This window comes from Schistocerca piceifrons, chromosome 4 (genome assembly GCF_021461385.2).
Source record: "Schistocerca piceifrons isolate TAMUIC-IGC-003096 chromosome 4, iqSchPice1.1, whole genome shotgun sequence".
Taxonomy (NCBI): domain Eukaryota; kingdom Metazoa; phylum Arthropoda; class Insecta; order Orthoptera; family Acrididae; genus Schistocerca; species Schistocerca piceifrons.
In genome coordinates, this window is record NC_060141.1 from 255,531,532 (window position 1) to 255,538,802 (window position 7,271).

Below are 7,271 nucleotides of genomic sequence, written 5' to 3' on the forward strand. Positions count from 1 at the left end.
TCCATTTACGCATTTTACATTAGTAGTATACGGACTGCGGACCAGGAACTGTGTTTCAGCATGAGGACACTGTTGAACTCCAATGTGCCATTTCCGCATGACACTATGAACTTCCATCAATTGCAATGTAAAACAAAGCTACTTTAGCACTCCGTCTTCAGGCCACTAGTGGCCTACCGGGACCAACCGACCGCCGTGTCATCGTCATCAAAGATGCGGATAGGAGGGCCGTTGGGTCAGCACACCGCTCTCCCGGTCGTTATGATGGTATTCTTGGCCGAAGCCGCTACTAGTCAGTCGAGTAGCTCCCCAGTTAGCATTAGGAGGCTGAGTGCACCCCGAAAAATGGCAACAGCGCATGGCGGCCCGGATGGTCACCCATCCAAGCGCCGACCCCGCCCGACAGCGCTTAACTTCGGTGATCTCACGGGAACCGGTGTATCCACTGCGGCAAAGCCGTTACCAAAACAAAACTGCTTTACACTTTGGATTACAAAGAACAATTCTCTAAGTTCGATGCAGGTATCACAAGCGTTGCAGCGATTCTGCAATAATATACCTGGTCATAAGTTGAAACGCCGTAGTGGAGTTGCTGAATGGCCAGAATTCCAACGACTTCGCTGATGGCAGACCGCATTATCGTCACATATTCAATATCAACTGTCCTTGTTTAGAAGTGTGGGTGGTTCTTGCCTTGTCCAGGAACGTAGCATAGAGCAGCGGCGTGGCGTGGTGACAGGTCTTACGCTTGGCCATAGCTCAGCGCTGAGTATAAAGCCGGGCAGACACAGTTTCTTTTTTTCCGTCAGTCTTCTGACTGAGGTCCGCCACAAATTCCTCTCCTGTGCCGAACGTTTCCTCTCAGAGACGTACACGCAACTACGTTCTCAATCATTTGTAGGATGTATTGCAATCTCCATCTATTTCTACTGTTTTTACATTCTATAGCTCCCTCTAGTACCTTTCAAGTTGTTGCCGATGTCTTAGCACATTTCTTATCATCTTGTCCCTTCTTCCAGTCATTACTTACCACATATTCCTTTCCACGATGATTCTGCTGAGAACCTCCCCGTTTCTTACCGTATTAGTTCACTTAATTTTCAATATCCTTCTGTAGCACCACATCTCAAACGTTTCTATTCTCTTCAGTTCTGGTTTTCCCGCAGTCCATGTTTCACTACATTACAATGCTGTGCTTCGGACTTACATGCTCAAGGATTTCTTCCTCAAATTAAGGCTTACATTTGATTGTAGTAGATCTATCTAAAATATCTGCCATTGTTTTCCAAACATACATCCTTCTCTTGTGATTCTTGAACAGAGTATTCACTATAACTGATATTTATTGTGACAGGAATGCCCTCTTTTGCCAGTACTAGTCTGCTTTTTATGTCATCCTTGGTCCAACCATCACAGGTTATATTCCTTACATAGGTATCAGAATTGCTTAACTTCGTCAAGTTCGTTATCCCCAGTTCTGACGTTAAGCTACTCGCCGTACTTATTTCTGCTACTTCCCATTACCTTGTTCTTTCTTGTATTTACTCTGAATTCACATTGCATTCAACATATCCTATAATTCTATTTCATTTTCACTAAAGAGAGCAATGTCATCAGCTAATCGTTTCACTGATATCCTTACGCCTTGAATTTTAATTCCATTGTTCAACCTTTCTTTTATTTCCGCCTTTGCGTTTTTGACGTATGGTTTGAACAGTAAGATCGAAAGACTACATCCCTGTCCTACACACTTTTTAAGTCGAGCGTTTAGTTCTTCATCATCCAGTCGTACTGTTCCCTCTTCGTTCTTGTACAAACTGTTTGTTGCGATTCTATCCCTATAGCTTATCCAAATTTTTCTCAGAATTTCCAACAGCTTTCACTATTTTACATTGTCGAACGCTTTTTCCAGGTCGACAGGTCCTATAAAAGTGTGTTGAGTTTTCTTTAGTCTTGCTCACATTATCAACTGCAGCGCCATAATCGCCTGTGTGGTTCCTTTACTTTCCCTAAAGAGAAACTGATCGTCATTTAACAGGTACTCAATTCAACCCTCCACTGTGTCTATAGTATCTACAGTGTAGTCTGTCTATACTATCTGCCAGCATTTTCCAAGTATATCTCCCCCTCTCGTGATTCTTGAACAGAGTATTCCCTATTACTGACATATATTACAGAATTAAATTAGCCTTTCTCCTTTCTCAATCCTAATACCAAACCCATATTATCCCATAACCCTTTCGTCTACTTCTTCCCTTACAGTCGCATTCCAGTCTCCAATGACTATTAAATTTTCATCTCCCATTACGTACTGAATTACCCGTTCAGTATTCTCATATACTTTCTATGTCTCCTCATCTTCCCTTTGCGATGTCGGCTTGTACACCTGAACTATTGTTGTCGGTGTTCGTTTACTGTCGATTCTGATCAGAATAACCCTATTATATAACTTTTCACGGTAGCTGACTGTCTGACATACCTCCTTGTTCATAATGGATCCTACTCCCGTTACTCCATATCCTGCTGCTATTGATATTAGCCTCTATTCGTATGACCAGAAAACTTTGTCTTCTTTCCATTTACTTCACTGACCCCCACTATCTCTACACTGAACTTTAGTATTTCTCGTTTCAGTTTTTGTAGCCTCTCTGCCACGTTCAATCTTTTAACATTCTATGCTACGACTCCTAGAAAGTTTCCCTTTCGTTGATTGTTCCGTCTTTTCTCATCATCGACTCCCCTACGGCAGTCCCCTCCCCGAGCGGTTCTAGGCGCTTCAGTCTGGAACCGCGCGACCGCTACGGTCGTAGTTTCGAATCCTGCATCGGGCATGGATGTGTGTGATGTCCTTAGGTTAGTTACGTTTAAGTAGTTCTAAGTTCTAGGGGACTGATGACCTCAGATGTGAAGTCCCACAGTGCTCAGAGCAATTTGAACCATTTTTTTGGGGACCAAGTCCGGAGCCTTTTGCCAGTGTTACTGGCCACATGTCCTGTAGGTACACATTGTGTGTCTTTAATGCAATGGTTTCCATTGCCTTCTTTATCGTAGTGCCGTTGATCATCGCTGATTCTTGCGCATTTTAGATGTCCTTTCCTATCCCAAGGGCAAGAGAGTATACTGAACCTCTGTCCGAACTTCTAGCAGATTGAAGAAGGCCTTTTGGCAGTATGGGGATAAGTTCTTATTGTGTTTCAATCTCAGAGATTTTGCAAGTAAAATGTGCCGTGGAAAACAGCGCCGAGATGACTCGTCGGCAGAGTCCGAGAGAGAGACACGGTCCTAGATAGCGACAAATATGGAAAATCATCAGCTGAATGATGGAATGACGACAATGCAAATTAATGCCTGACCGGGCCTCGAACACGGATTTACCCCTATTTACGATTGGTCTCCCTTATCGCTTGATTATCTTATGACGACTCACGGCCAGCCCCAGGCTTCCATAGCCTCATACACCTCCATTATCGGTATTCACATACAGGTGAGACATTTTACTTAAAACTCGCTAACCCGCTCTCAGCGGACAAATACAACATAGCAGCGCCTGCGTTATTCAAAACTGCGTTTCAAAGCTCCTTCTGATACGCATGGATGCACGAGTTCAAGTTGCAGACAAATGGTTGATGACATATGTATGTTTGGGTGTGGCCGTCAATGGTATTATGATAGCCAAATCGTAAGGCGACGGATCGAGAAAAGCGGGAAATCCGGGTTCGAGCTCAGATGTATCATAACGGCTGTAGTTGCAAAGTGCCTCTTCTTTCGGACATGCTTTTATGTCCGAAGGAGCTTTGCCTCGTAATTCAGAATATCGCAGGCACTGCAATATCGTACGACTCTGAGATAGTAGATCTCTCATATAGAAACCAACCTCCGTCTACATCTACATCTACATCTACATTTATACTCCGCAAGCCACCCAACGGTGTGTGGCGGAGGGCAATTTACGTGCCACTGTCATTACCTCCCTTTCCTGTTCCAGTCGCGTATGGTTCGCGGGAAGAACGACTGTCTGAAAGCCTCCGTGCGCGCCCGAATCTCTCTAATTTTACATTCGTGATCTCCTCGGGAGGTATAAGTAGGGGGAAGCAATATATTCGATACCTCATCCAGAAACGCACCCTCTCGAAACCTGGCGAGCAAGCTACACCGCGATGCAGAGCGCCTCTCTTGCAGAGTCTGCCACTTGAGTTTGTTAACCATCTCCGTAACCCTATCACGGTTACCAAATAACCCTGTGACGAACCGCGCCGCTCTTCTTTGGATCTTCTCTATCTCCTCCGTCAACCCGATCTGGTACGGAGACCACACTGATGAGCAGTACTCAAGTATAGGTCGAACGAGTGTTTTGTAAGCCACCTCCTTTGTTGATGGACTACATTTTCTAAGGACTCTCCCAATGAATCTCAACCTGGTACCCGCCTTACCAACAATTAATTTTATATGATCATTCCACTTCAAATCGTTCCGCACGCATCTCCCAGATATTTTACAGAAGTAACTGCTACCAGTGTTTGTTCCGCTGTCATATAATCATACAATAAAGGATCCTTCTTTCTATGGATTCGCAATACATTAAATTTGTCTATGTTAAATGTCAGTTGCCACTCCCTGCACCAAGTGCTTATCCGCTGCAGATCTTCCTGCATTTCGCTACAATTTTCTAATGCTGCAACTTCTCTGTGTACTACAGCATCATCCGCGAAAAGCCGCATGGAACTTCCGACACTATCTACTAGGTCATTTATATATATTGTGAAAAGCAATGGTCCCATAACACTCCCCTGTGGCACGCCAGACGTTACTTTAATGTCTGTAGACGTCTCTCCATTGATAACAACATGCTGTGTTCTGTTTGCTAAAAACTCTTCACTTCAGCCACACAGCTGGTTTGATATTCCGTAGGCTCTTACTTTGTTTATCAGGCGACAGTGCGGAACTGTATCGAACGCCTTCCGGAAGTCAAGAAAAATAGCATCTACCTGGGAGCCTGTATCTAATATTTTCTGGGTCTCATGAACAAATAAAGCGAGTTGGGTCTCACACGATCGCTGTTTCCTGAATCCATGTTGATTCGTACATAGTAGATTCTGGATTTGCAAAAACGACATGATACTCGAGCAAAAAACATGTTCTAAAATTCTACAACAGATCGACGTCAGAGATATAGGTCTATAGTTTTGCGCATCTGCTCGACGACCCTTCTTGAAGACTGGGACTACCTGTGCTCTTTTCCAATCATTTGGAACTTTCCGTTCCTCTAGAGACTTGCGGTACACGGCTGTTAGAAGGGGGGCAAGTTCTTTCGTGTACTCTGTGTAGAATCGAATTGGTATCCCGTCAGGTCCAGTGGACTTTCCTCTGTTGAGTGATTCCAGTTGCTTTTCTATTCCTTGGACACTTATTTCGATGTCAGCCATTTTTTCGTTAGTGCGAGGATTTAGAGAAGGAACTGCAGTGCGGTCTTCCTCTGTGAAACAGCTTTGGAAAAAGGTGTTTAGTATTTCAGCTTTACGCGTGTCATTCTCTGTTTCAATGCCATCATCATCCCGGAGTGTCTGGATATGCTGCTTCGAGTCACTTACTGATTTAACGTAAGACCAGAACTTCCTAGGATTTTCTCTCAAGTCGGTACATAGAATTTTACTTTCGAATTCACTGAACGCTTCACGCATAGCCCTCCTTACGCTATCTTTGACATCGTTTAGCTTCTGTTTGTCTGAGAGGTTTTGGTTGCGTTTAAACTTGGAGTGAAGCTCTCTTTGCTTTCGCAGTAGTTTCCTAACTTTGTTGTTGTACCACGGTGGGTTTTTCCCTTCCCTCACAGTTTCACTCGGCACGTACCTGTCTAAAACGCATTTTACGATTGCCTTGAACTTTTTCCATAAACACTCAACATTGTCAGTGTCGGAACAGAAATTTTCGTTTTGATCTGTTAGGTAGTCTGAAATCTGCCTTCTATTACTCTTGCTAAACAGATCAACCTTCCTCCCTTTTTTATATTCCTATTAACTTCCATATTCAGGGATGCTGCAACGGCCTCTCCCGAGAGCTGCGTCGCTGTAGCTCTCAGACATGAAATACTGCACCGGCATTGTCAGGATAGCTGAAAGTGTGAACGGCCATACTGCTTCCAGGATTTGTGTAGTATTTCACAGATTTACTATACCACTCCTTGGTAGGCTCGCCCGGTTATCCGAGCGGTCTAACGCACGGCTTTCCGAAGCGGGAAGGAGCACCTGGTCCCTGGCACGAATTCGCCCGGCGGACTTGTGTCGAGGTTCGGTGAGCCGGCCAGTCTGTGGATGGTTTTTAAGCGGTTTTCCATCTGCCTCGGCGAATGCGGTCTGTTTCCCCTTATTCCGCCTCAGCTTCACTATGTCGGCGACTGCTGCGCAAACAAGTTCTCCACGTGCGCGTACACCATCATTACTCTAGCACGCAAACATAGGGGTTATACTCGTCTGGTGTGAGATTTTCCCTGGGTGGAGTCCACCGGGGCCCAAACCGCAAAATAATCCTGGGTTCGGTGTGGGGCGGCGGAGGGGTGAAGTGGACAGCGGTAGTCGTCGTGGGTTTGTGGACCACTGTGGCTGCGGCGGGGATGGAGCCTCTCCGTCGTTTCTAGGTCCCCGGTTAACATAAAATAACATACATAACACCTTGGTAATTTATTCTGACACACATGCACATATTATATGAAAGTACTCTTGAAACTACGTGTTTTGAGTCATAGTTTGTGGTCGTGACATGTTTCTGAGCGAAGAAATCATCCATGTTACCTCATACACGAAGAGCACGGACAGTAATCCTCTTTCAAAACTTTTAGAACCAAACAATGCAAGACAGCAAAGAACTTATAAAAACATCATATACATATTATATAGAATCAATAAACGAAAAAGTCGTAACTAAGGAGGGTCTGTCCTACGTCAGTATATTTGAGACACTAGAGCACTATCCGTTGCACCACACAAATACTAATCGTTGTATAGTAGCGACAGTCGACAGCTGAGACTACTGTAGCGGTGGGTACATATGGTGAAGTGAATGACTGCGATGTGTCGGCGAAGAAAGTAATGAAGGAAGTTGCCAGAAAATGGACTCAGGGCCTCCACAAGGAAAATTTGGCACAATATCCACAATTTAAGTGTTGTGTCTAGACAAGACAGCCTAGACACAATGAGAGGAAGCCGAAAGGCACGCGCTTAAACTCACGCAGGCTGGCGTGAGGTCTGAAACGGGATACGTAATGAATGCTATAAAGA

The 7,271-nt window shown here is 44.6% G+C and overlaps 1 pseudogene; it reads right to left on the reverse strand.

The window, feature by feature from the left end:
* Positions 1-346: 346 nt before the first annotated feature.
* LOC124797008 lies at positions 347-464 on the reverse strand (annotated as a pseudogene).
* Positions 465-7,271: the final 6,807 nt, after the last annotated feature.